General features: G+C 42.7%; 1 protein-coding gene and 1 long non-coding RNA gene across 2 annotated transcripts in view; both read right to left on the reverse strand.

Moving 5' to 3' along the window:
- epha8 (eph receptor A8) overlaps positions 1 to 24,185 on the reverse strand; it is a 517,518-nt gene that overhangs the window by 316,274 nt on the left and 177,059 nt on the right. The gene's annotated exons all lie outside the window — the stretch shown is intronic.
- LOC117507516 lies at positions 102 to 22,487 on the reverse strand. The gene is made up of 4 exons (XR_004559734.1): positions 22,476 to 22,487; positions 7,249 to 7,256; positions 4,725 to 4,729; positions 102 to 180 (listed from the first exon to the last, which is right to left on the reverse strand). It is a non-coding gene; the product is annotated as an uncharacterized LOC117507516 (long non-coding RNA).

The raw sequence follows: 24,185 nt of genomic DNA on the forward strand, positions 1-24,185 counted from the left end.
TGAAACTGACCTTAGTCACCATTTTTGTAGTTTTTACCCCATAACTCCATGGAATTCAGTCATAGATAGTCCAAATTATACCTTTTTGGGATTGTTATGGCCAGACAAATAATGGGGTATAGTTTTCAAGATGATTGGAGCATTTTTAAATTTTGACCCCTGTGTAATTTTTATTGACCCCTGTAGCTCATTAGATGTCAGCTCCAGGATGGCTCCATATCTGAAAATAAACAATTGTTAATTTAGAATATGTGGGCCAGATTACATGCTTTTGTCACAAAATTAGCATTTTTTTTAATGGAAGTTTTAGCTCAGCTGCACCATTAATGGATTTTTATACAGCTTTCACAAATTTACATTTTTTGTCTTCTCTTTGCCACTGGTGGTGATGTACAAGGTCTGTTAGAAAAGTTTCGGACCTTTTTATTTTTTTCAAAAACCTGATGGATTTGAATCACGTGCCCTCTCTTGCTTGCCTCTACTGGTGGTTGGCTCTCACTGCGGTATTGTATCACTTCCTGTTCCAGAGCACAGCGGTGTTTTGCTGTATCTGTTAGCTGTTTAATCTGCGCAGTTAGATTGATCTAGTTATCTAGATTACGATTTGTTTCCCAGTGTAATCTTTACGTGCCTTAACTAAAGCACTCCTTCTGCTGAATCACCTCTAAATTATTTACACATTATTCACTTTGCGTGTTTTTAGGAATCCGCTAGCTTAGCGTAGCTACTAGCTCTTAGCCGATTTAGCATGGCGGCTTCTCCTGTCTCTCCCGCACTTTTCTGCTCTGGGTGTGAAATGTTTAGTTATTCCTCGGCCTCCTTTAGCAGTAATGGTACTTGTAATAAGTGTAGCTTATTCGTAGCTTTGGAGGCCAGGCTGGGCGAATTGGAGACTCGGCTCCGCACCGTGGAAAATTCTACAGCTAGCCAGGCCCCTGTAGTCGGTGCGGACCAAGGTAGCTTAGCTGCCATTAGTTACCCCCTGGCAGATCCCGAGCAGCCGGGAAAGCAGGCTGACTGGGTGACTGTGAGGAGGAAGCGTAGCCCTAAACAGAAGCCCCGTGTACACCGCCAACCCATTCACATCTCTAACCGTTTTTCCCCACTCGACGACACACCCGCCGAGGATCAAACTCTGGTTATTGGCGACTCTGTTTTGAGAAATGTGAAGTTAGCGACACCAGCAACCATAGTCAATTGTCTTCCGGGGGCCAGAGCAGGTGACACTGAAGGAAATTTGAAACTGCTGGCTAAGGCTAAGCGTAAATTTGGTAAGATTATAATTCACGTCGGCAGTAATGACACCCGGTTACGCCAATCGGAGGTCACTAAAATTAACATTAAATCGGTGTGTAACTTTGCAAAAACAATGTCGGACTCTGTAGTTTTCTCTGGGCCCCTCCCCAATCGGACCGGGAGTGACATGTTTAGCCGCATGTTCTCCTTGAATTGCTGGCTGTCTGAGTGGTGTCCAAAAAAATGAGGTGGGCTTCATAGATAATTGGCAAAGCTTCTGGGGAAAACCTGGTCTTGTTAGGAGAGACAGCATCCATCCCACTTTGGATGGAGCAGCTCTCATTTCTAGAAATCTGGCCAATTTTCTTAAATCCTCCAAACCGTGACTATCCAGGGTTGGGACCAGGAAGCAGAGTTGTAGTCTTACACACCTCTCTGCAGCTTCTCTCCCCCTGCCATCCCCTCATTACCCCATCCCCGTAGAGACGGTGCCTGCTCCCAGACTACCAATAACCAGCAAAAATCTATTTAAGCATAAAAATTCAAAAAGAAAAAATAATATAGCACCTTCAACTGCACCACAGACTAAAACAGTTAAATGTGGTCTATTAAACATTAGGTCTCTCTCTTCTAAGTCCCTGTTGGTAAATGATATAATAATTGATCAACATATTGATTTATTCTGCCTAACAGAAACCTGGTTACAGCAGGATGAATATGTTAGTTTAAATGAGTCAACACCCCCGAGTCACACTAACTGTCAGAATGCTCGTAGCACGGGCGGGGGCGGAGGATTAGCAGCAATCTTCCATTCCAGTTTATTAATTAATCCAAAACCCAGACAGAGCTTTAATTCATTTGAAAGCTTGTCTCTTAGTCTTGTCCATCCAAATTGGAAGTCCCAAAAAACAGTTTTATTTGTTATTATCTATCGTCCACCTGGTCGTTACTGTGAGTTTCTCTGTGAATTTTCAGACCTTTTGTCTGACTTAGTGCTTAGCTCAGATAAGATAATTATAGTGGGCGATTTTAACATCCACACAGATGCTGAGAATGACAGCCTCAACACTGCATTTAATCTATTATTAGACTCTATTGGCTTTGCTCAAAAAGTAAATGAGTCCACCCACCACTTTAATCATATCTTAGATCTTGTTCTGACTTATGGTATGGAAATAGAAGACTTAACAGTATTCCCTGAAAACTCCCTTCTGTCTGATCATTTCTTAATAACATTTACATTTACTCTGATGGACTACCCAGCAGTGGGGAATAAGTTTCATTACACTAGAAGTCTTTCAGAAAGCGCTGTAACTAGGTTTAAGGATATGATTCCTTCTTTATGTTCTCTAATGCCATATACCAACACAGTGCAGAGTAGCTACCTAAACTCTGTAAGGGAGATAGAGTATCTCGTCAATAGTTTTACATCCTCATTGAAGACAACTTTGGATGCTGTAGCTCCTCTGAAAAAGAGAGCTTTAAATCAGAAGTGTCTGACTCCGTGGTATAACTCACAAACTCATAGCTTAAAGCAGATAACCCATAAGTTGGAGAGGAAATGGCGTCTCACTAATTTAGAAGATCTTCACTTAGCCTGGAAAAAGAGTCTGTTGCTCTATAAAAAAGCCCTCCGTAAAGCTAGGACATCTTTCTACTCATCACTAATTGAAGAAAATAAGAACAACCCCAGGTTTCTTTTCAGCACTGTAGCCAGGCTGACAAAGAGTCAGAGCTCTATTGAGCTGAGTATTCCATTAACTTTAACTAGTAATGACTTCATGACTTTCTTTGCTAACAAAATTTTAACTATTAGAGAAAAAATTACTCATAACCATCCCAAAGACGTATCGTTATCTTTGGCTGCTTTCAGTGATGCCGGTATTTGGTTAGACTCTTTCTCTCCGATTGTTCTGTCTGAGTTATTTTCATTAGTTACTTCATCCAAACCATCAACATGTTTATTAGACCCCATTCCTACCAGGCTGCTCAAGGAAGCCCTACCATTATTTAATGCTTCGATCTTAAATATGATCAATCTATCTTTGTTAGTTGGCTATGTACCACAGGCTTTTAAGGTGGCAGTAATTAAACCATTACTTAAAAAGCCATCACTTGACCCAGCTATCTTAGCTAGTTATAGGCCAATCTCCAACCATCCTTTTCTCTCAAAAAGTCTTGAAAGGGTAGTTATAAAACAGCTAACTGATCATCTGCAGAGGAATGGTCTATTTGAAGAGTTTCAGTCAGGTTTTAGAATTCATCATAGTACAGAAACAGCATTAGTGAAGGTTACAAATGATCTTCTTATTGCCTCGGACAGTGGACTCATCTCTGTGCTTGTTCTGTTAGACCTCAGTGCTGCTTTTGATACTGTTGACCATAAAATTTTATTACAGAGATTAGAGCATGCCATAGGTATTAAAGGCACTGCGCTGCGGTGGTTTGAATCATATTTGTCTAATAGATTACAATTTGTTCATGTAAATGGGGAATCTTCTTCACAGACTAAAGTTAATTATGGAGTTCCACAAGGTTCTGTGCTAGGACCAATTTTATTTACTTTATACATGCTTCCCTTAGGCAGTATTATTAGACGGTATTGCTTAAATTTTCATTGTTACGCAGATGATACCCAGCTTTATCTATCCATGAAGCCAGAGGACACACACCAATTAGCTAAACTGCAGGATTGTCTTACAGACATAAAGACATGGATGACCTCTAATTTCCTGCTTTTAAACTCAGATAAAACTGAAGTTATTGTACTTGGCCCCACAAATCTTAGAAACATGGTGTCTAACCAGATCCTTACTCTGGATGGCATTACCCTGACCTCTAGTAATACTGTGAGAAATCTTGGAGTCATTTTTGATCAGGATATGTCATTCAAAGTGCATATTAAACAAATATGTAGGACTGCTTTTTTTGCATTTACGCAATATCTCTAAAATCAGAAAGGTCTTGTCTCAGAGTGATGCTGAAAAACTAATTCATGCATTTATTTCCTCTAGGCTGGACTATTGTAATTCATTATTATCAGGTTGTCCTAAAAGTTCCCTAAAAAGCCTTCAGTTAATTCAAAATGCTGCAGCTAGAGTACTGACGGGGACTAGAAGGAGAGAGCAAATCTCACCCATATTGGCCTCTCTTCATTGGCTTCCTGTTAATTCTAGAATAGAATTTAAAATTCTTCTTCTTACTTATAAGGTTTTGAATAATCAGGTCCCATCTTATCTTAGGGACCTCGTAGTACCATATCACCCCAATAGAGCGCTTCGCTCTCAGACTGCAGGCTTACTTGTAGTTCCTAGGGTTTGTAAGAGTAGAATGGGAGGTAGAGCCTTCAGCTTTCAGGCTCCTCTCCTGTGGAACCAGCTCCCAATTCAGATCAGGGAGACAGACACCCTCTCTACTTTTAAGATTAGGCTTAAAACTTTCCTTTTTGCTAAAGCTTATAGTTAGGGCTGGATCAGGTGACCCTGAACCATCCCTTAGTTATGCTGCTATAGACGTAGACTGCTGGGGGGTTCCCATGATGCACTGTTTCTTTCTCTTTTTGCTCTGTATGCACCACTCTGCATTTAATCATTAGTGATCGATCTCTGCTCCCCTCCACAGCATGTCTTTTTCCTGGTTCTCGCCCTCAGCCCCAACCAGTCCCAGCAGAAGACTGCCCCTCCCTGAGCCTGGTTCTGCTGGAGGTTTCTTCCTGTTAAAAGGGAGTTTTTCCTTCCCACTGTAGCCAAGTGCTTGCTCACAGGGGGTCGTTTTGACCGTTGGGGTTTTACATAATTATTGTATGGCCTTGCCTTACAATATAAAGCGCCTTGGGGCAACTGTTTGTTGTGATTTGGCGCTATATAAAAAAATTGATTGATTGATTGATTGATTGATCATTTGCTTGTAAGCAGCCTTTGTGTGAGGATGGGTGGAGTCTCTTGTCGTTTTTTCTTTGCAAGGAAATGGCAGAACAACTGGAGCAGTGCGACTGCATCAAATTTTGCCAGAAACTGGGCGACAACCAGGTGGAAACCATTCGGATTATTCAGACGGCTTTCGGTGACGATGCTATGGGCATCACACAGATTAAGGAGTGGTACAACCGGTTTAAAGACGACCGCACAATGGTGGAGAGTGAGCCGCACTCCGGGCGGCCATCAACATGCTGAAATCACCGGATCATTCCAAAGTGAACGCTGTGGTAAAGTGGGACCGTCGTGTGACTATCCGAAAAATTGCAGAAGAGGTGGACATCAGCACTTTTTCGGCACATTCCAGTGTGACAGAAGATTTTGCCATGAAAAGAGCTGCAGCGAAATTCATCGGCATGAAGCTGATGGCGCAGCACCAGCGCCTCCGTGATGAAGTCTCACAGGACATGTAACATGCCCAGCTCTTCCACAATTTCTCGGATAATCACACGACTGAAAAGCCACCAAAAGCCGTCTGAATCTTCCGAATGGTGGAAGAGCTGGGCATGTCACAACATGTCCTGTGATACTTCAACATGGAGGCGCTTTTGCTCCGCCATCAGCTTCATGCCCAAGCCATCGGCATGAATTTCTGGCAAAATTTGATGCAGTCGCGCTGCTCCACTTGTTCCGCCATTTTCCTTGCAAAGAAAAAATGACTAGAGACTCCACCCATCCTCACACAAAGGCTGCTTAAGCCCCGGTCACAACCAACCGTGCATTTTTTTTTGCCATACGTTTTCTGCGGATGCCACGGCCACTACGTTTTTGTGAAAATGTACGGAGGCAGTAGCAAGAGGAGGGAGGGAGTACGTTCAACGCACGTCTCTAGGAGCATAACGATAAAGAGAGATGACAATAATGCAGTGTGTGTGTGTGTGTGTGTGTGTGTGTGTGTGTGTGTCTGTGTGTTGGGGGGGTGTCGCTTTTCTTTTTTATGAGCGGTACCGGAGCGGTAGGTGTTTTTCAGCGTCGGCGATGCATGAGCATGTCCAGCCTGCAGCGGTCAGTTGTACGAGTCTTTATTTGCCTCGAAAAGTTACAGCTAGTTACTGAAGATGTGGAGTGTGTGTTGCTGACGTTTGGAAATAAAGTCCAAGTTCAAGTGAGAAGCTGCGTTGTACATGCAAGTCTGTTGGCCTCCAAATCCGTACTGCCTACATACGGATTTGGTTAATTCAATAGTAAGTGAATGAAAATGTGCCGCTTTGAATCCATACTGAGGCAGTACTCACAACGTGCGTCATCTGTACTGCTGGTGAATCCGCAGCCTGACCGCAGCGAAAGTTCTGCATGCACTAAAACCTCTACGGCGTGTCTGCGTGTGTCTGTGTGCTCCTAAATTCGTACTGAGGCAGTACTTATGAAGTACGGATCTCTAAATTTAGCCCACGTTTTTGCAAGTAGACTGCACACACGTGCAAGTATGGTTGTGACCACGGCTTTACAAGCAAAAGACGTAATCGACAGGCGTGAAAAAACTCACGCATGCGCACGAAGGTTCAAGGTTGGCTCATGCAAGCACACGTGATTCAAATCCATCAGGTTTTTGAAAAAAATAAAAAGGTCCAATATTTTTCTAACAGACCTCATATGTACAGTTTGTCCAATCACCGCTACAAAAGCAAATAACTCCTCGAGACTTGTCATGGGTGTCTTGATGTCTTCCTGCATGAGTTTCCTTCTCTAGCCTCCTCTAACAAAAAAATAAAATAAAATAAAAAAAAAATCATAGCAAAATGTCCAGCAAAGTAGCATGGAGCACATTACCTTAATAAATGTTTGTGTGTGTTTTATTTTTTCTTGTAGCTGTGTTTTCCCATGCGATGGAAGCTGTGTTATCCTGCAACAGAACTGTGACACTGGGTCATCCTGTCAAAATGAAGATAAAGCTGGAAAAGCAGTTCCTGGAAAACTTACTGTTGGTAGAAAGGAGCTCAAACAATCCAAGAGTAGAGGCCGTGGCAAAGAGGAATGCCTGCACATTTGAGACCTGTTTCATATCACTTCATTCTTAAGTGTTCAGGCTTGCTGTGACTGTTGAAACTGCCAGCAGAATGAAGCTGTCTGTCAAACCCAGTTGAGACCTCAAATCTTTCCTGCAAGCACCAGAGCAAGATCTCCTCAGAGGGCTGTTGCTCCTGACATCCAAACCTGCATCTTGTCGGCTTTGGGACTGTCTACCTCCACCCCAAAGCCACCAGACCAAGCTGCCTGTACCCACACTCCAGTGAGACTCTCAGGTGTCACTTACAGATGCCACATGAAGACCCTCAAGGTGCCTGCAGCATTTCGACAGTTTCACCTGGCAAGGTTATTAAGTGAAATACTTTGAAAAAGCAGCGGCAGAGCTGTATTAGCACCACACTCCTCCAACAGCAGCTGTGCTGCGTAGGCCACTTCTGTCTCGCGGGAGCTTGTTTGACCACTTACATCACAGCGGACGGTAATGGAGAGGGCAAAAGAAGAAGTTCAAAGACGAGCTGAAGGTGTAAGGAAGTGTGTAATCAGAGCCTGAGGACCTTGCTGCTGATTGCAGCAAAAAACACATTGTATAATAGACCACAAAAATTATGTTGGGCTTCTTATTAAAAATACAATATTAATAAATATTATTAATGAGTCAGAATGCAATTGTGCCATATTAAATTAAAGACAAAGTCATATATGCAGAGTTCTTGCAAGAGAAAAATGACAGTGAGATTAGTCTGAGACGTTTCTTTTGACATAATCATTTTGATGAGATGTATTTTGTGCATAATGTTAAGTTGATAATTTCAGCATTTTTATTTGACATATTTCTAACGCACTTTTCCCTAAACTGCTCAAATTGTTAAAGGAGCAGTTACAAATTTGAAGTTATGTTATATAATTACAAGTGATTCAACATAATTGTGTATAAATTTGTTTGTTTGATGCTTATGAGTATTGAGTGGTTTGGCAATGTGTCTCTCGATTAAAATCCACAAAATAACCCACTTCAGTTACAACCACAATTACAGTGAAGTTGGGACATTATGTGAGATGTAAATTAACACAGAATACAATGATTCGCAAATCCTCTTCAACCTATATTCAACTAAATACACCACAAAGACAAGATATTTAATGTTTCAACTGATAAAGTTTTTTTTTTTTTTTTTTTTGGTGCAAATATTTGCTCATTTTGAAATGGATGCCTGCAACACATTTCAAAAAAGTTGGGACGATGTTAACAGCAGACTGGGAAAGTTGATGAATGTTCAAAGAACACCTAATTGGAAACACGTGAGTGTCATGATTGGGTATAAAAGGAGCATCCCTAAAAGGCTCAGCCATTCACAAGCAAAGATGGGGTGAGAATCACCACTTTGTGAACAACTGCATGAAAAAATAGTCCAACAGTTTAAAAACAATGTTTCTCAACATTCAGTTGCAAGGAATTTAGGGATTCCATCATCTACAGTCAATAATATAATCAGAAGATTCAGAGAATCTGGAGAACTTTCTACACGTAAGCGGCAAATCCAAAAGCGATCCCTCAGGCGGCACTGCATTAAAAACCGACATCATTGTGAAAAGGATCTTACCGTGTGGGCTCAGGAACACTTCAGAAAACCATTGTCAGTTAACACAGTTCGTGGCTACATCTGCAAGTGCAAGTTAAAACTCTACCATGCAAAGCGAAAGCCATACATCAACAACATCCAGAAATTCCACCACCTTCTCTGGGCCCAAGCTCATTTGAAATGGACAGACGCAAAGTGGAAAAGTGTTCTGTGGTGTGATGAGTCCACATTTCAAATTGTTTTTGGAAATCATGGATGCTGTGTCCTCCGGACAAAAGATGAAAAAGACCATGCAGATTGTTCCCAGTGCAAAGTTCAAAAGCCAGCATCTGTGATGGTATGGGGGTGTGTTAGTGCCCATGGCATGGGCAAATTACACATCTGTGATGGCACCATCACTGCTGAAAGGTACATCCAGGTACTGGAGCAGCACATGCTGCCACCCAAGCAACATCTTTTTCAGGGACGTCCCTGCTTATTTCAGCAAGACAATGCCAAGCCACATTCTGCATGTGTTACAACAGTGTGGCTTTGTAGTAAAAGAGTGCAGGTACTAGAGTAACCTGACTGCTGTCCAGACCTGTCGGCCATTGAAAATGTGTGGCGCATTATGAAGCACAAAATACGACAATGGAAACCCCGGACTGTTGAACAACTGAAGTCGTACATCAAGCAGGAATGGGAAAGAATTCCACCTACAAAGCTTCAACAATTAGTGTCCTCAGTTCCCAAACGCTTATTGAGTGTTGTTAGAAGGAAAGGTGATGTAACACAGTGGTAAACATACCACTGTCCCAGCTTTTTTGAAACGTGTTGCAGGTATCCATTTCAAAATGAGCAAATATTTGCACAAAAACAATAAACTCTATCAGTTTGAACATTGAATATCTTTGTGGTGTTTTCAATTGAATATAGGTTGAAGAGGATTTGCTAATCATTGTATTCTGTTTTTATTTACATTTACACAACGTCCCAACTTCACTGGAATTGGGGTTGTATGTCTGAAAATTACCCCATAACAAAACAGCTTGGTATGCCAACTAAACATTTATTAAACTGAAGTTAACATTAATCAATAAAATGTATGCCCCCCTCTTATATTTACATACTCCGGGGATCAATTTGGTATACTCATGATAATCCTGTCAATAGTACAAAACATACCTGCTCCTACTGTAAATGTGAGTAGTATATGAACCTAGTAACCACAGCGCATTTCTTGAACTGTGTAGGATGACCTGGGCATGCATTAAACAAATAAGTACGAGGTCTGTTAGAAAAGTATCCAACTTTTTATTTTTTGCAAAAACCTGATGGATTTGAATCATGTGTGCTTGCATGAGCCAACATTGAACCTTGGCCGACCAGAGCGTGGCTCACTCTCCACCGTTGTGTGGATGTCTTTAAACCGGTTGTACCGCTCCTTAATCTGTGTGATGCCCATAGGATCTTCACCAAAAGCAGTCTGAATAATCCGAATGGTTTCCACCTGGCTGTCGCCCAGTTTTTGGCAAAATTTGATGCAGTCGCGCTGCTCCAGTCGTTCTGCCATTTTCCTTGCAAAGAAAATCTGACGAGAGACAACACCCATCCTCATACAAAGGCTGCTTACCAGCAAATGACACAATCGACAGCCGTGAAAAAATTCATGCATGCGCACGAAGGTTCAAGGTTGGCTCATGCAAACACATGTGATTCAAATCCATCAGGTTTTTGCAAAAAATAAAAAGGTCAGATACTTTTCTAACAGACCTCGTACGTTTATGTAACATTTTACATCAAAGTAGCGATGGGCTGGTTGTCTCCCTGTGTGGTGACACCAAGGACCTAGGGCGGGTCTATGGTGTGATAGATGGGCAATGCACAGTATTGCCATTGTGGATGCAACAACGCATAGCATTAACATCTGCTCGTAGACCCAAATCAGCAATTAGAAGTACGAAAAACATTTTTTTTCTGGCATGGCACATGGACAGCGAGAAGGTCCTGAGACTGCTTAACACCCGACCCTTCCTGTGGAGAGTTTGCATGTTCTCCCCGTGTTTTCATGGATTCTCGTCAGGTGCTCCGGCTTCCTCCCACTTCCAAACACATGTAGATCAGGTGAATTGGTGGCTCTAAATTGACCGTAGGTGTGAGTGCATGTCTATAGATATGTGGTCCTATGATGGATTGGCAGTCTGTCTATAATGTACCCCACCTCTGTCCCAATGACCACTGAGTACACTCCAGCTGCTCTGTGACCCTTGACTGGAATAAGAAGAGAGAGAAAGTGAATATATGAATAAATGTTTTTTGGCAACTAAAGTAAATTAGTAGTATTGTATTTTGTTGTACATTCGGTGGCATTTTCTCCTTGAAATCTGTCATTTTCAAGTTATGGATTTCCTTTTTAGCTTAGGAACATGAAATTTGGATACGCAATTTCTTTCTTTCTTTCTTTCTTTCTTTCTTTCTTTCTTTCTTTCTTCTTTCTTTCTTTCTTTCTTTCTTTCTTTCTTTCTTTCTTTCTGTTTTGCTTATGTTTATACTTAGGGTTATGGTCAAATCTATTCATGAGGTGTTTGTTGTGTGGGCCGCTGAAGAGGAGGTACTGCTGGCCCACCACCACCAGAGGGCGCCCTGCCTGGAGTGCGGGCTCCAGGCACCAGAGGGCGCCGCCGCCCCACAGGAGCAGCCTCAGTAACAGCTGTCACCCATCACCTGAGACAGCTGACGGCAATTATCACTGGGGTATATCAGCAGGACGGCATCTCCACCTCATCGCCGAGATATCGTTTCTACCGGAGAGGTAACTTATCGAAGCATACAGAGTACATATTCTTGACTGAGCTAGTTTATTGGATTACTGTTCCAACGAGAGGTGGAGGTACCTTTCCTGCCGTTCGGAGTTCTGGGTGCAAACGCGCCCCCATCTAACTGTTCTTTTTCCCTCGCCAGCAGTACCAGGTCCGACACGTGGAGGCAGTGGCCACCTGGGAGTTCGGGACTTGGCGGCTCCAGTATTCCCGGGGTCCTGTGGCGGAGGAAGCCGTGTGGTTCCGGTCTTACCTTGGAGAGGCGTCTCCTATCTTCGAGCCTGCCCACACGACACTTTTGTGTATTGACTGTTGTCCATTTCTGTAATTGGTTGTATTCGTTGTGCACATTCACAACAGTAAAGCGTTGTTATTTTGACTTACTCCATTGTCCGTTCATTTGCGCCCCCTGTTGTGGGTCCGTGTTCCTACACTTTCCCAACAGTGTTTGCCTTTTATTCAAGAGGTTTTCGCAAACGAGACAAAAACCTGGCACAGATTCAGACATTTTCAAATAATGTTGAAATATGAAACCAACACCATGTTGACCGGAGCCTTTAGTGGCTTGATGTTGTTTTAATTTAATAATTTCCCAATTCATTGAATCTCATCTACCTGACCTTCAGAGACCTCATGGATATTAAAGGTTTCCTGTTCAGCTGTCAGATAAAATGTTTCTGGAACAGCAGTAAGAGACTGTGTGCTTAAGAATATGCTACAAATATTCTGTGTGTGTGGTGCATGCTTGAATGTGAGATGGAGTTGGGGAAGAGTTATGGCAGCAGACTGCAGGCTTTTCATATGTCAGCTCATCACTGGCTCATCCACATCTTCACGTCCGTAGCCCACGTTAATCATCACACGCACGCACGCTGTACTGTCAGCCGTATCGACTGCAGGGTGGCCGGTGGATGAACCTGTCATGGCCTACATAGATCGGACTTGAGGATAATGAAGTCTTCCTGCCCTCTCTGACAAGTGAGAGAGAAAGAATGAGGTAGAAAAAACAGAGAAAGATGCTCCTGGGACAGCCCATGGGCATCCTAACCACTGCCTGAATAAATTGGATAGAAAGAAGTCTCTTGAGTAGAAGACGTGACCTATCATGATGTCATCTAAACGAGACTCACACACACAGAGAGGCCAGGGTGCTAATAAAGACATAACACCCAAGCTGACAATCTCCAGCTCTTTTCCTGGAAACATTTTAATCTGGTTCTAACATTGCAAAATAAATAAATCAAAAAATAAAAAATACAAGTTTCTTCTTTCTGCCACCATCTCAGTCCAACAGCTCACACTGTGCTGATGTCTCTGTCAGGGTTTACACAACTTCAGATTTTTCATAGCTTAACTTTTACATCTTCAAATTTGAGTCGAATGATGAATCAACTAATAGGACATGGCCACAAAGAGAAACAGAACAGTAAAATTACAACAATAAAGAATTAATAAATTGAAATAAATAAATGGGCAGAGAGTTCCAGAGTGTCAGCACTCTAATACAAATGGCTCGATCGCCTTTCATCACAAACTGTAACCAGCAGGGCTCCATCTGCAGGTCTCAGTGGTCAAGAGGGCACATACCAGCTTAATAATGCATAGATATGAGTTGGATCATGTCCGTTTAAAACCTTAAAAGTAAGTAGAAGGATTTTATAATCAATCTGAAAGCTAAATGTCAGCCAGTGAAGGGAAGCCAAGACAAGGGTAACTTGTTCATTTGTCTTTGTTTTGATAGTGAGGTTAGCAACAACATTTTGGACCAGCGGCATTTGGGGATCTATAATATTATCTCCTATATTCAGTGGTGGGCACAGTTAACCAAAAAGTTAGCTTTGATAACTGGTAATCTGCTAACATTACTGTAATGTGTGTGTTGTTGTTGTTTTTTACAAATAAACCTGTATTTGTAAATATGTCATTTTTTTTCATTTGTAAAAAAAAGGCAATTTGAAAACTGAAAATTCTAAGTGTGATTCAGCACGTATCGCAAATGTGTGGAAATTGGTATTCACACTGCCATAAACACTGCCATCTACTGGATGAGAGAATTTTGGTAACCTCTCCGGAATTAGTTTGTTTAAAACTTTAACCATAAGTCAAAACTGCTTTGCTGTACATGTCCCCTGTGACACGTCTGCAAGACTGTATGGCTGTGAAAATAAAAGATTTTTTTTCACTTCCTTTATGATTTCAGGCTTTACAAATGTTTTTAATTGTTAAGCTTTATTCCCTATGCCCGCAAAACGATATTGGCGGTCTAAAAGTTATCAGAACTAAATTTAGCAGAAGTTAGTTGGTCGCCTGATGGTTTTCAAAGTTAGCTGAAAAGCTAATCAGCTAACAAAAAAAGTTAGCTTCACTAATTAGTGGTTAGCGGATAAACAGAACTGTGCCCACCACTGCCTATATTATATCCTACTGTTGTGTAAATTAGTCCTTGTGTCTTTCTCCTGAAATTTCCCTCTGTGTTTTTTTAATCTCTCACTGCTGCCATTATTTGTCTCCTTATTCTGACATTGTTATTTCCTGTTCACAGGTTTCACTGTTCATGTGTTTTCTGTCTTCCTCATTAATTATTTTCTATACTTGATAGCTGTTTAGAGATCATCATTCCCTCACCAACTTGTCTAGTTTCCTGTCTCCTTGTTTATTTTAGCCTGCTGCTTTTGGACCTTCCTCTTTGGTCTGACTGAGAGCTGTGTTTGGACTGTCTGCCAGTGTTTCTGGTTCAGTCGTTTGCTGCTTCCCTACTGGATACCGTCGCCTGTCGGACAGATCTGGTGTGAACCCCACACCTGCCAGTCATTACAAATATCTGCATTACCATATTCTACTGGGAGGTTTTGGTGTACGGACTCTGTTTCCATTACTGGCTGTTTCTGAAGCTAAACTGTCAAATAAATGTAGTTTTTTGTTGCTTTTTTAGCAAATCTCATTGCTGGGGTTCTTGGTCTGGTCTTCACAGTTGCACATGTTGTCAGATAGAATTCATATGTTCACACACGTGCCAAAACCACATAACCCATAAACAAACACATCCTGATAGTAGTGTAGTACGACATACAGTTGGATCGTCCCTTATGGGACCAGTTTAATTTATTCATCACTGACATAACCCATGTTAGCCCATAACTGTTGGCACACCTCCTGTACTAGTTCTGCCTGCCTGAAGGCAATTTGGGAGAGAGTGTATCCAGCAGAGGTGGGATAAAGTCACTGTCAAGTCATTCTCAAGTCATCAATCTGCAAGTCCCAAGTCAAGTCTCAAGTCAGCTTGCAAACAACTGGTCATTATGACTTGAGACTTGACTTGGGACTTTCTGATTCGTGACTTGATGGTGACTTCGTCCCAGTTCTGCTATCCAGTGATACAGCTCTGATTGTGGAGGAGGTGAGTGTCACGTGATCGATGGCTCGAAGGCATCAAGTTTACAGCATCATTGCACAGAAGTAAGGTTGACTTGATGTCGTGTTCTTTTTTTAAGGCTGGTACATTGAAAAGAAAATCATATTTAAATGTAAAAGGGGTAGAGGAATAAAAGGAATAAAAATAAAGAGCTGTTGGCAATGTGGAGGCATGAAATCTGTCTCCGACCTTTGTCCCTGTACCTGCAAACGACTTCACGTCAGGAAACTCCACACTGACAGTTTTAATCCATCTTCCTCCAGTGTGGACTTGACACTTATTCCCTGTATTCCCTGTGGGCAACATCTCTGTTTCTTTCTCTGTCTCCCTCACCTTTGCCTTACTTGCTCACAGCTCCGTGTGTTTCAGCCCCGGACACCATCTCAGAGTAAAAATAACTTTATTGAAGAGCTTAATGTTCACTTATATGAAAGTCTGCACCATTTTGACAGAATCCACTTTTCAGAAGTCAGCACTGAATGGTGCCAGGATCTGATTGACAAAACTGTCGAGCGACATAAATGTGTTTTCTTTCTGCTGCAGTTGTGTTTTCTCAACCTCAGACCGTCAAAAAGCTGCTTGCTGCCTGGAGCAGAGGGCAGCGAGGAAACAGATGCTGCCACCATGGCACATTCATAACACTGTAAACTGTCAGGGTGACCAAAAAAAAAACGGACCTTATGTGTGTATGTGTGTGTTTTTGTGCGTCCAACAGAGGTGGCGGGTGGGGTGAGTGAGAAACTGTCAAAACATCCATTTATCAAAGAGCCCATGAGGTCTCTGTGGCTGCCTGGTTTTCTCCCACACACATATTGAAAAAAATCTGCCAGACAACATATGATTAAAATAGATTATTTCTCTTTCGCTTTAAAGGATTTAATCCAACTATAATTTAACACTCACACTAGAAGGACTTATTTGTTTTTAATGACTTTTCTTCAGAAACTACCCACAAATTGTCCTTGAGAGCAGTGTGGTTTTGTTTTTGTCACCTTTATCACAAATTCATCAAAAACAACTGATCTGATTTCTTTAAGAATGTTATGTAAGTTTGCATGTCACCAGGATTCAATATTCCACATTGGTGATCTGGATCACCTTTCTGTCTGTATCTTTTTTAATGATTTTTTAAGAGTGGTATTGACTTAGCAGTATTTATTTATGAATTATTCAATTATTCATTGGTTTATTTATTACATTTGTGTCCAGAATTAAAAAGCACTTCTCAGTGTGTGGCTGAGCGCTTGTTGCTATCCAGAAGCCGCATACACTGAACACAAGTGTGTGTTCTGGCTGCAAAGGGACTGGATTAGTTGTGTTCATTAATCAATGGTCGATTATGGGTCAACCATAAATACAGTCAATCAAATTGCCAGGTAATAAATTAACACAATGAAAGAAATTTGAGTTTTTTTGTTTGTTTTTGTTTGCTTCTAGAGTAATAATGCTGAAAGTTGTTGGTAATATGTGTGTGCAAGGTATTGTTTCAGCCTTTGAATCAGCACCGTTTGTCATAGCTAACAACATAGCCGGTTCTGTTTGTTAAGCTAACGTTAATAGACACTTTTGTTTACATTTGTTGTTATATGTATTGGTTATTACGACCATGATTGTAGGGTGAAGCGACACTATTGTACTGCATACTCTAGTTATCGGCTTTCTTTAGCTTTTTTGGTTAGCAAGGTGTGCTAGGCTAGTTAAAGGCCAAATTAAGGTAGCTCTTCTGGCTATAGTTAGCCAACTTTCGGGATTTACACTTTTTTACATGATGTAGATTTTTAATGGTTCATCAGTTTATACGGTTCTTTAATATATATCAGTAGATAGTATCTAAGTTTGGGGTTTCCATTAGAAAGCCTGTAGAGTACGGAATTTATTTTTCTATAGTAACTATCCATAACTTAGCTAGCAGGGTGCATGTTAGATAGGAACCTAATACATATTATATCATAGCTTTTGTTTCTATAATAACATAACCAGATTTATCTCAGACTACTAGCTATAACTTTGTTTTACAAGTCTACAGACTAGGTAGATGTATATTTCAATCTTTTTCTGTATGAACACTTAGGTTTCAGGAACTAACTCTTATAATATGTAGTTATTACGTAGTTAATTATATTTCTTGTATATGTTGTTTACTGCCCTGTTTGTGTAAATGTCACTTATATATGTGCTGTCCTTATTCTTGAGCCACTTAGGTGAGTAGGGAGAGTTCCCATGGGATAAAAAAACTTTTAAACCTGCCATCCCTGGGTCTCAAGACCAGGCACATGGCTCTGTCCCTTCTTCTTTCTTTCTCTCTTTTTTTTTTTTTTTTTTTTTTTTTTTTTTTTTTTTTTTTTTTTTTTTAGGAGTACCTTAGTATACACAAGTATAGTTCCACCTTAGATCTGGAATGTATAATAGAAGATATACCTTACTGAATTTTCATTATCTGTTTTTAACTAGACTTTGTGATTCAAAATTATTAAAGTGCATTTTTCTTTTACGCTTTTACGTGTGTGATTAATGTTTGTAATGTGTTCCATTTGATTCAGTGTGATGTCTAATGATGCACTATTGCATGCCCCTGTGCCCCTGTGTGTGAATGCACCGGTCAATAAGAGAAACAGACAGCCCTAGAATTAAGACCAGCAATTATATGGGTGAACATAAAAGCATGCCCAAAGTGATGTGTAAAATAGCACTAACAATGGCTGTGTTAGTGTTGTTAAAGCACCTTGCAAATGGTGTAATCCGACATGAGCATGTATTCAGGGAACGAGAGGATTTACTTGCAAATGACGATAATTGGCTCATAAACCGATTTCGATTACCAAGGCCACTGTTACTGGAGTTGCCCACAGAACTGCAGTCGGCCCAGAGCACAATACGGTGAGGGCCCAGGGGTTGTCTGTGCCCACACAGGTGCTGACCATGCTGGGCTTCCTGGCATCAGGGGCATTCAGCGTGAGCTGGCTGATCGGTCAGACATGTGCCAGTCAACCTTGCGCCTTCTAACATTACAGCGCATTTTGCAGTGAGAGCCAGTTTCCCAAATGTAATCGGAGCTATTGACTGCACACATTTTGCTATAAAGGTGCCATCACATGATGAATTTGTTTCTGTTAATAGGAAACATTTTCATTCCATCAATGATCAAATCATATGTGATGCAGAAATGTGCATCAGGCAGCTGGCACGGCGAGCCATGAGGGGCTGCTTGTGTTAAAATAGTTTATTTGTGTAATTGTTCCGAATGAAAGCCAGCGCGGGCATATTTGGGCATGTGCACATTCAAAAATGTTTTTATTATTATTATTAATCTCTTTTTTTATTTTTGCTTGATGGTGAGCTGCAGAGCTTCTTAACAGGCTTCCTGTGTTCAGTATTTGTGTAAATTGTGAATGTCACACTGTCAGCAGAGGCACACCTCACCTTGTTAACATCAGTGTGTGCGCGCTGTTCTGCATGTCGGCCTCACACACTTACACGCCGTAGCTCCCACGAACATTTTTTCCAGTTTCATGATTAACCTGTTTAACAGCGTACCAGATAAACTATCTCTGCATGTCTCCACATCATTTCCAGTCATCTATAGTATAATTTCTTCCCTGTGTTCATGTTGTCTGATGTGACATCATGGGGAATCCCTGCTCCAAGGGCTTATTTACATGAAATTGCATTTTTAAATAGGGCGTGGCCAGGTAGGAGTTTGGTTCCATGCTCAAGTCCACGTTCAGTGGAATGTACAAATGGAACGTGTGTGAATTCATGCCTACGCACACTTTCATACATCTGAATATATTTGTGCTTACACCAGATTCAACTTTTAGTAGAAAGTCCACACAAGTCTTAAGTACAAGTCACAAGCCTCAAGTACATCAGGCCCATGGTGTTTGCTCATCTAAGGTACAAATGTTTTCTGGTGACAGATGTATCAGCTCTGAAAATGACTTCACCTCTCTTGTTGTTCAACATTGCACACGAACACAAGTGTACGTGCTATTTAAAGAATGTCAGTGTGAATTGCCGAGTGTGCCTTTATTTAGCAATAAAGGTAGTGCTGCACTGTGTGCCAATTTGCTCCAACAATTTGTCAGGTAAGACCATGACTTCATAAGCTCTTCCCACATCTCTCCATCTCAAACACTGAGGCCCCAAGAACTGTGACTGTCACTTTCATGATAAGTGACTCTCGCAACAACTTCAAGACTTCCATTGGAATATAATATATAAGATATACCTCACTGAATTTTCATGGTATAAGGATACACCTCTGAGTCCAAAAAGTCATTGAAAGCCTGGAACGAGATCCTCCCCCTCCTTCCACAGCTTCTTAAGTGCTGAAATCAGAGTATCTGTTGTTTCCACATAGATCACAGCATCCTTCTCTAAGTCCAGTGAACATTTCTTCAACAGTACAGCCACATGAGACAACTGGACTCCATGATCGTATGAAATATCCAATGCACACAAGTACTGAACAGAGTACAAGGCAGAACACATCCATGGTGAAGTCTGGAATTCATTGCTAACAGGGCAATTCCACAGGGTGCCATTCTACTACAATTGCCAACAATCCAAAAAAGTGCAAAAATTGGAAACAGCTTAATCCGGCTTGCCTCCTAACAGGCTGGCTTATAAAGTGCAGACCTGGCAACCCACCCAAAAATGAAAGGAACTGCATTCTCAACTAGACATGATCAAACACCGCAACAAACGCTGCTTTGACTTCACATTTTTACCCCAATGGAGCATGATCAAACAAATTTCAAGCTGTAGTCATTACGAACACCCTGTTTAAAGAAGTTTGAATGTGATTGAAGCTGTTAATACTGTGAATACCCAGAAGTCACCAGTTACTATTGTAACAACTCATAGTTATGTGTGTGGATGTTCATGTGGATGTTACAAATTCTGTTAATGTTTACTGTTGCTTTAAGACCAAGTGAACGTAGCACACTGATTGGTTGCTAAAAAGCCGTGTCGGTCATCACTGAGGAAGTTGAGTGAGTTGTGGGGCTGAGAGTTCTTTGGAAGAAGCTGGTGTGAGCTAAGCCACAACAATAGGCCTTTGTGTAGATGTTGCAAGCTGAGTTAAAAAGAAAATAAAGCCATTCTGTGAATTGAAAAATCATCTGGGACTTCCAGAAATACTACAAATGTTACACTGGTGACAGAAGTGGTATCACTAGAACCACACGGGAAACACTCCAACTGGTATGTCAACTGGCAATGTTAAGCTCAAGAAGTCAGAGGTGGTGGAGAGGCAGCGGGCACTGGCCAACCCCATTAGAGAGCCTGCTATGCTCCTTGCAGGTGAAGCTTGGTTCCCCCGGTACATCCAGGTGGCAAGTAGATGTTTTGTGTCATCCACCCGGCCCGATTGGGATGACACAGGCATCTCCCAGCACACTGTCATGTGATGTAATCAAAGTTGATGGTGCCCGTGGTCCAGCAGCTCTATAGACAATTAAAATGCCAAAGTTCAACAGCAAGACTGCGTAGGAGGTATTCAAGGCCCAGTTTGAGTTATTAGCCACAGCTGCCGGCTGGTCTGATGACTGTAAAACCCTGCAATTGTCTCTGTGTCTCATTGATAATGCTGCAGCCTGCCTGTTACTCCTAAAGCCCTTTCACACTGGTGTATTCATAGAGCTGCGTATTGTGGCGTTGTGTTTCATTTAAATGCACCCAAAATGCGCACATACTCAGCCTTTTTCCGTGTTCGTAGATCTGCTTTGCAGCTGCATCTGTTCGCTTTTAATGTGTGCACACAGTCGCGTGTACCTTGCCGCTTTTAAACCAAGTTCACTCACTGTTGGCTGTGCAGAACACATCACTGCACTTGGAAAACAGTGGACTGTATCATGAGGTTTTTACAGTTTCATTACTGCCATGTATGTAGCCAAAGCTGCCATTTTTTGTCTCTGTGGAAGTGCGCTCTGTTCTCTACTGCATGCTGTGGTGCACGTCAGAAATAGAGTCATTTAACATTATTATTATTAATTTTTGTCTAGGTGGATCATTTTCATTGTGTACAGATGCTGCTGAGTCTGGCTGCGGTAAAGACTGCTGTGAATGAAGCGCTGTGACTCTAAACTTTTAAAGCTCCGGTTGCTCCAATCAGGTCCACTGATTTGATCAGACCTGATTGATCAGGTTGTCTGATGAGTGTACCGACATGCAGTGATGAGACTTTTATTTTAAAGAGTCACTGCGCATATTCAGGTTTGATCAGACCTGATCATTTAGGGCATCTGATGACCGCACCGACATGCAGCGACAAGGCTTTTATTTTAAAGTCACAGCGCTTATTGTTTATCAGACAGAAAGAGAGCGTGTGAGAGAGAGAGAGAGAGAGAGAGAGAGAGAGAGAGAGAGAGAGAGAGAGGAAAAGCGTGACAGAGGGAGAGAGAGAGACTGAGGGAGAGTGCCACAGAGAGAGAGCGACCGAGCTGCTGTTTCTGTTCTGTTTCTGGATTTCTGAGTTGAGGTTCGAATCCCTGTTCTGAGCACACACACGTCCATCAGCTGTTCTGATCACACAGAGGCACTCCAGCTGTGTGAACCTCTTCTCCAGGTGATTCCTTTGATATTCACACACGCAGTTTTTGGTTGTGTACAGGAGTGCCGTGTTGCACAGACTTGCATGCAGTAACGCTGTGCTATGCAGACCTGCTTAAAACTGTGTCCAGCGCTCTACGTGGAAGAAAATTAAGCATGTTTAACTTCTTCCGTCCTACGCGCGTAGCCCTCAACATGCTGCTGCATAGGGAGAAAAAACTCGACGTAGAGATGCTAAAAGTGGGCGTACAGCTGCTCAACTCAGCATAGATGATACGCCACAATAAGCAGCTCTACGAATACGCCAATGTGAAAGGGGCTTAAGCCTGGGGGAGAGAGGGGACTGTGAGACTTTATCTGGGGCCCTTCAGAGGTGTTTTAGACAGTACAATCAACCTGTGCTCCTGAGTCTGGAGCACCAGAGTAGTCGCAGACAACCTGGCGAACCCCTCTGCATCCTAGCTAACGACAATGAGGCATGCCTACATAGACATGCCACTAGCTGGTCATCAATCTCAGATCTTTTGGGGGTGTCGCCAGGAAGGACACCTACTCAGACAATGCCCCAGGCATAGCCCAGTGCAGGGAAACCCTCGGGGAGTCATGTAGGTGTGATCATGCAGGCCTGTGAAGCAAGCATGCAAACCATCTCATCATCAAAAAATGATGCAGCCTGCCTGTTACGCCTAAGCCTGGGTGAGAGAGGGGGACGATGAGACTATGAGACTTTACCTGGGGCCTTTCAGAGGTATTTTAGACAGCACTATCAACCTGTGCTCCTGAGTCTGGAGCAACAGAGCAGTCACAGACAACCTGGCGAGCCCCTCTGCATCCTAGCTAATTACATCGAGTGCCTGTGTAGGCGCGCCTATGCTGACATGCCACCAGCTGTGCAGGATGAATTTGTGAGAGACCAATTCTTGCAGGTGCTTGTTCCCAAGAAGCTGAGAATTACATGCAGCTGGCCCACCCCTCCACTCTAACTGAAGCACTTGAGCTAATGCTGGAGAGAGACAGAGATTATGAGTGGTGATATGAGCCTGATGGAGGACATGTGTGTGTTGAGGGTGGTGACCATGATGGGCTCAGATCCCAGGGGTCGGGAGAGAGGGTGAATATGGTCCAATCTGCTGCCCTCCAGTGTGAGATTGTAGCCACATTGCCATCAATCTCAGACCTTTTGGGGGTGTGGCCAGGAAGGACACCTACTCAGACAATGCCTCAGGCATAACCCGGTGCAGGGAAACCCTCAGGGGACTCCTGTTGGTGGGATCATGCGGGCCTGTGAAGAAGCAAGCACACAAACCATGTCATCATCAAAAACTGCAGCGGATGGAATGGTGGGCTGCAGTCATGATGCCGATTTCTGCCACTTTCCAGTGATGGTGGCGGGAGGCATATGTACAGCTCTCTTGGACACTGGATCCAATGCAGCCTTGGTGTGGCCTTATGTTGTGCCGGTGGGAGCCACTGTGGATGCCACCACTGTACAGCTGGGAATGGTGACTGGAGACTTAGGCCTGATTATTTGATGCGGGGAGTTCATGTTTCAGGTGGGGAAACTCTCAGTGCCCTTTGCTGCATGGGTGGCTGAGGTAAAATACTTGGGCTGGATTCACTCAGGGCCATTGGTGGGGTGCTGGACCTGTGTAAGGGCTCTCTCTTCCTTGCCCCGGGTCAGTGTGTTAACATCTCCCATGGCCTCCCACAGCCTACTGCAGTCAGTGTTTCTGGGACTAATGTTTGCTCACCTGTTGCCTTGGGTCCAGGTACTGACCTCACACTCCCATCACCAACATCACCCCCTGATCACCCCACCACCACCACCAACTGCTTGACATCTGTTCCAGACATCCTACAGGAGAAACTGAGTGGATATCTGCATTGAGAGACATTTTGTCCAGGAACTGAGGGGCTGACCCAACAGCAGCAGGGGAGCTTGTAAAAGGTCTTACTAGATTTCAAAAACATTTTTGCCCTCAGTGAGAGTAAAGTGGGTCTAACACACTTGGTAGAGCATGAAATAGACACTTGTCATGCCCACCCAATTATAGCCGACCCAAGGCACCTTCCCTTTACCACAACAGGCACAGCAAACAGCTGGAGAGCTCGATGAGATGTTGAGGGCAGGCATCACTGAACCTTCCAAAAGCTAGTGAGCCTCAGCTGTCATCATAGTACCAAAGAATAGGAGCCCCAGGATGCATTTCTGTGTTGACTAGTGACTGCTAAACAAAGTCACTATGAAAGACTTTTACCTGCTGCCTGAAATCAATGAGTCCTTGGACCTGGTGGCTGGCCCCACCTAGTTGTCCACACTAGACCTCCATACTGGATACTGGGAAGTCCCAGTCTCCCCAGAGTCCAAGCCCAAGACCATATTCTGCATACACAGTTTGGGGCAGTTTAAAGTCCTCTGTTTTAGCCTCTGTTATGACCCTGCCACTTTTGAGAGGATCATGGACCATGTGCTGGTGTGTATCCCCTGCCAGCAGTGCCTGGTGTATGTTGATGACCTCTTGGTCTATGGGGGCCCATTCAAGGCTGCACTGAAGGCCCTGTCTGAAGCTACATCCTGGCAAATGCCATTTCATGAGGAAGGAGGTGGCGTTCCTTGAACAAAAGCTTGATCGTGAGGCATCAGCACATGGGAGAACAAAATCCA

This window comes from Thalassophryne amazonica, chromosome 3, assembly GCF_902500255.1.
Source record: "Thalassophryne amazonica chromosome 3, fThaAma1.1, whole genome shotgun sequence".
Taxonomy (NCBI): domain Eukaryota; kingdom Metazoa; phylum Chordata; class Actinopteri; order Batrachoidiformes; family Batrachoididae; genus Thalassophryne; species Thalassophryne amazonica.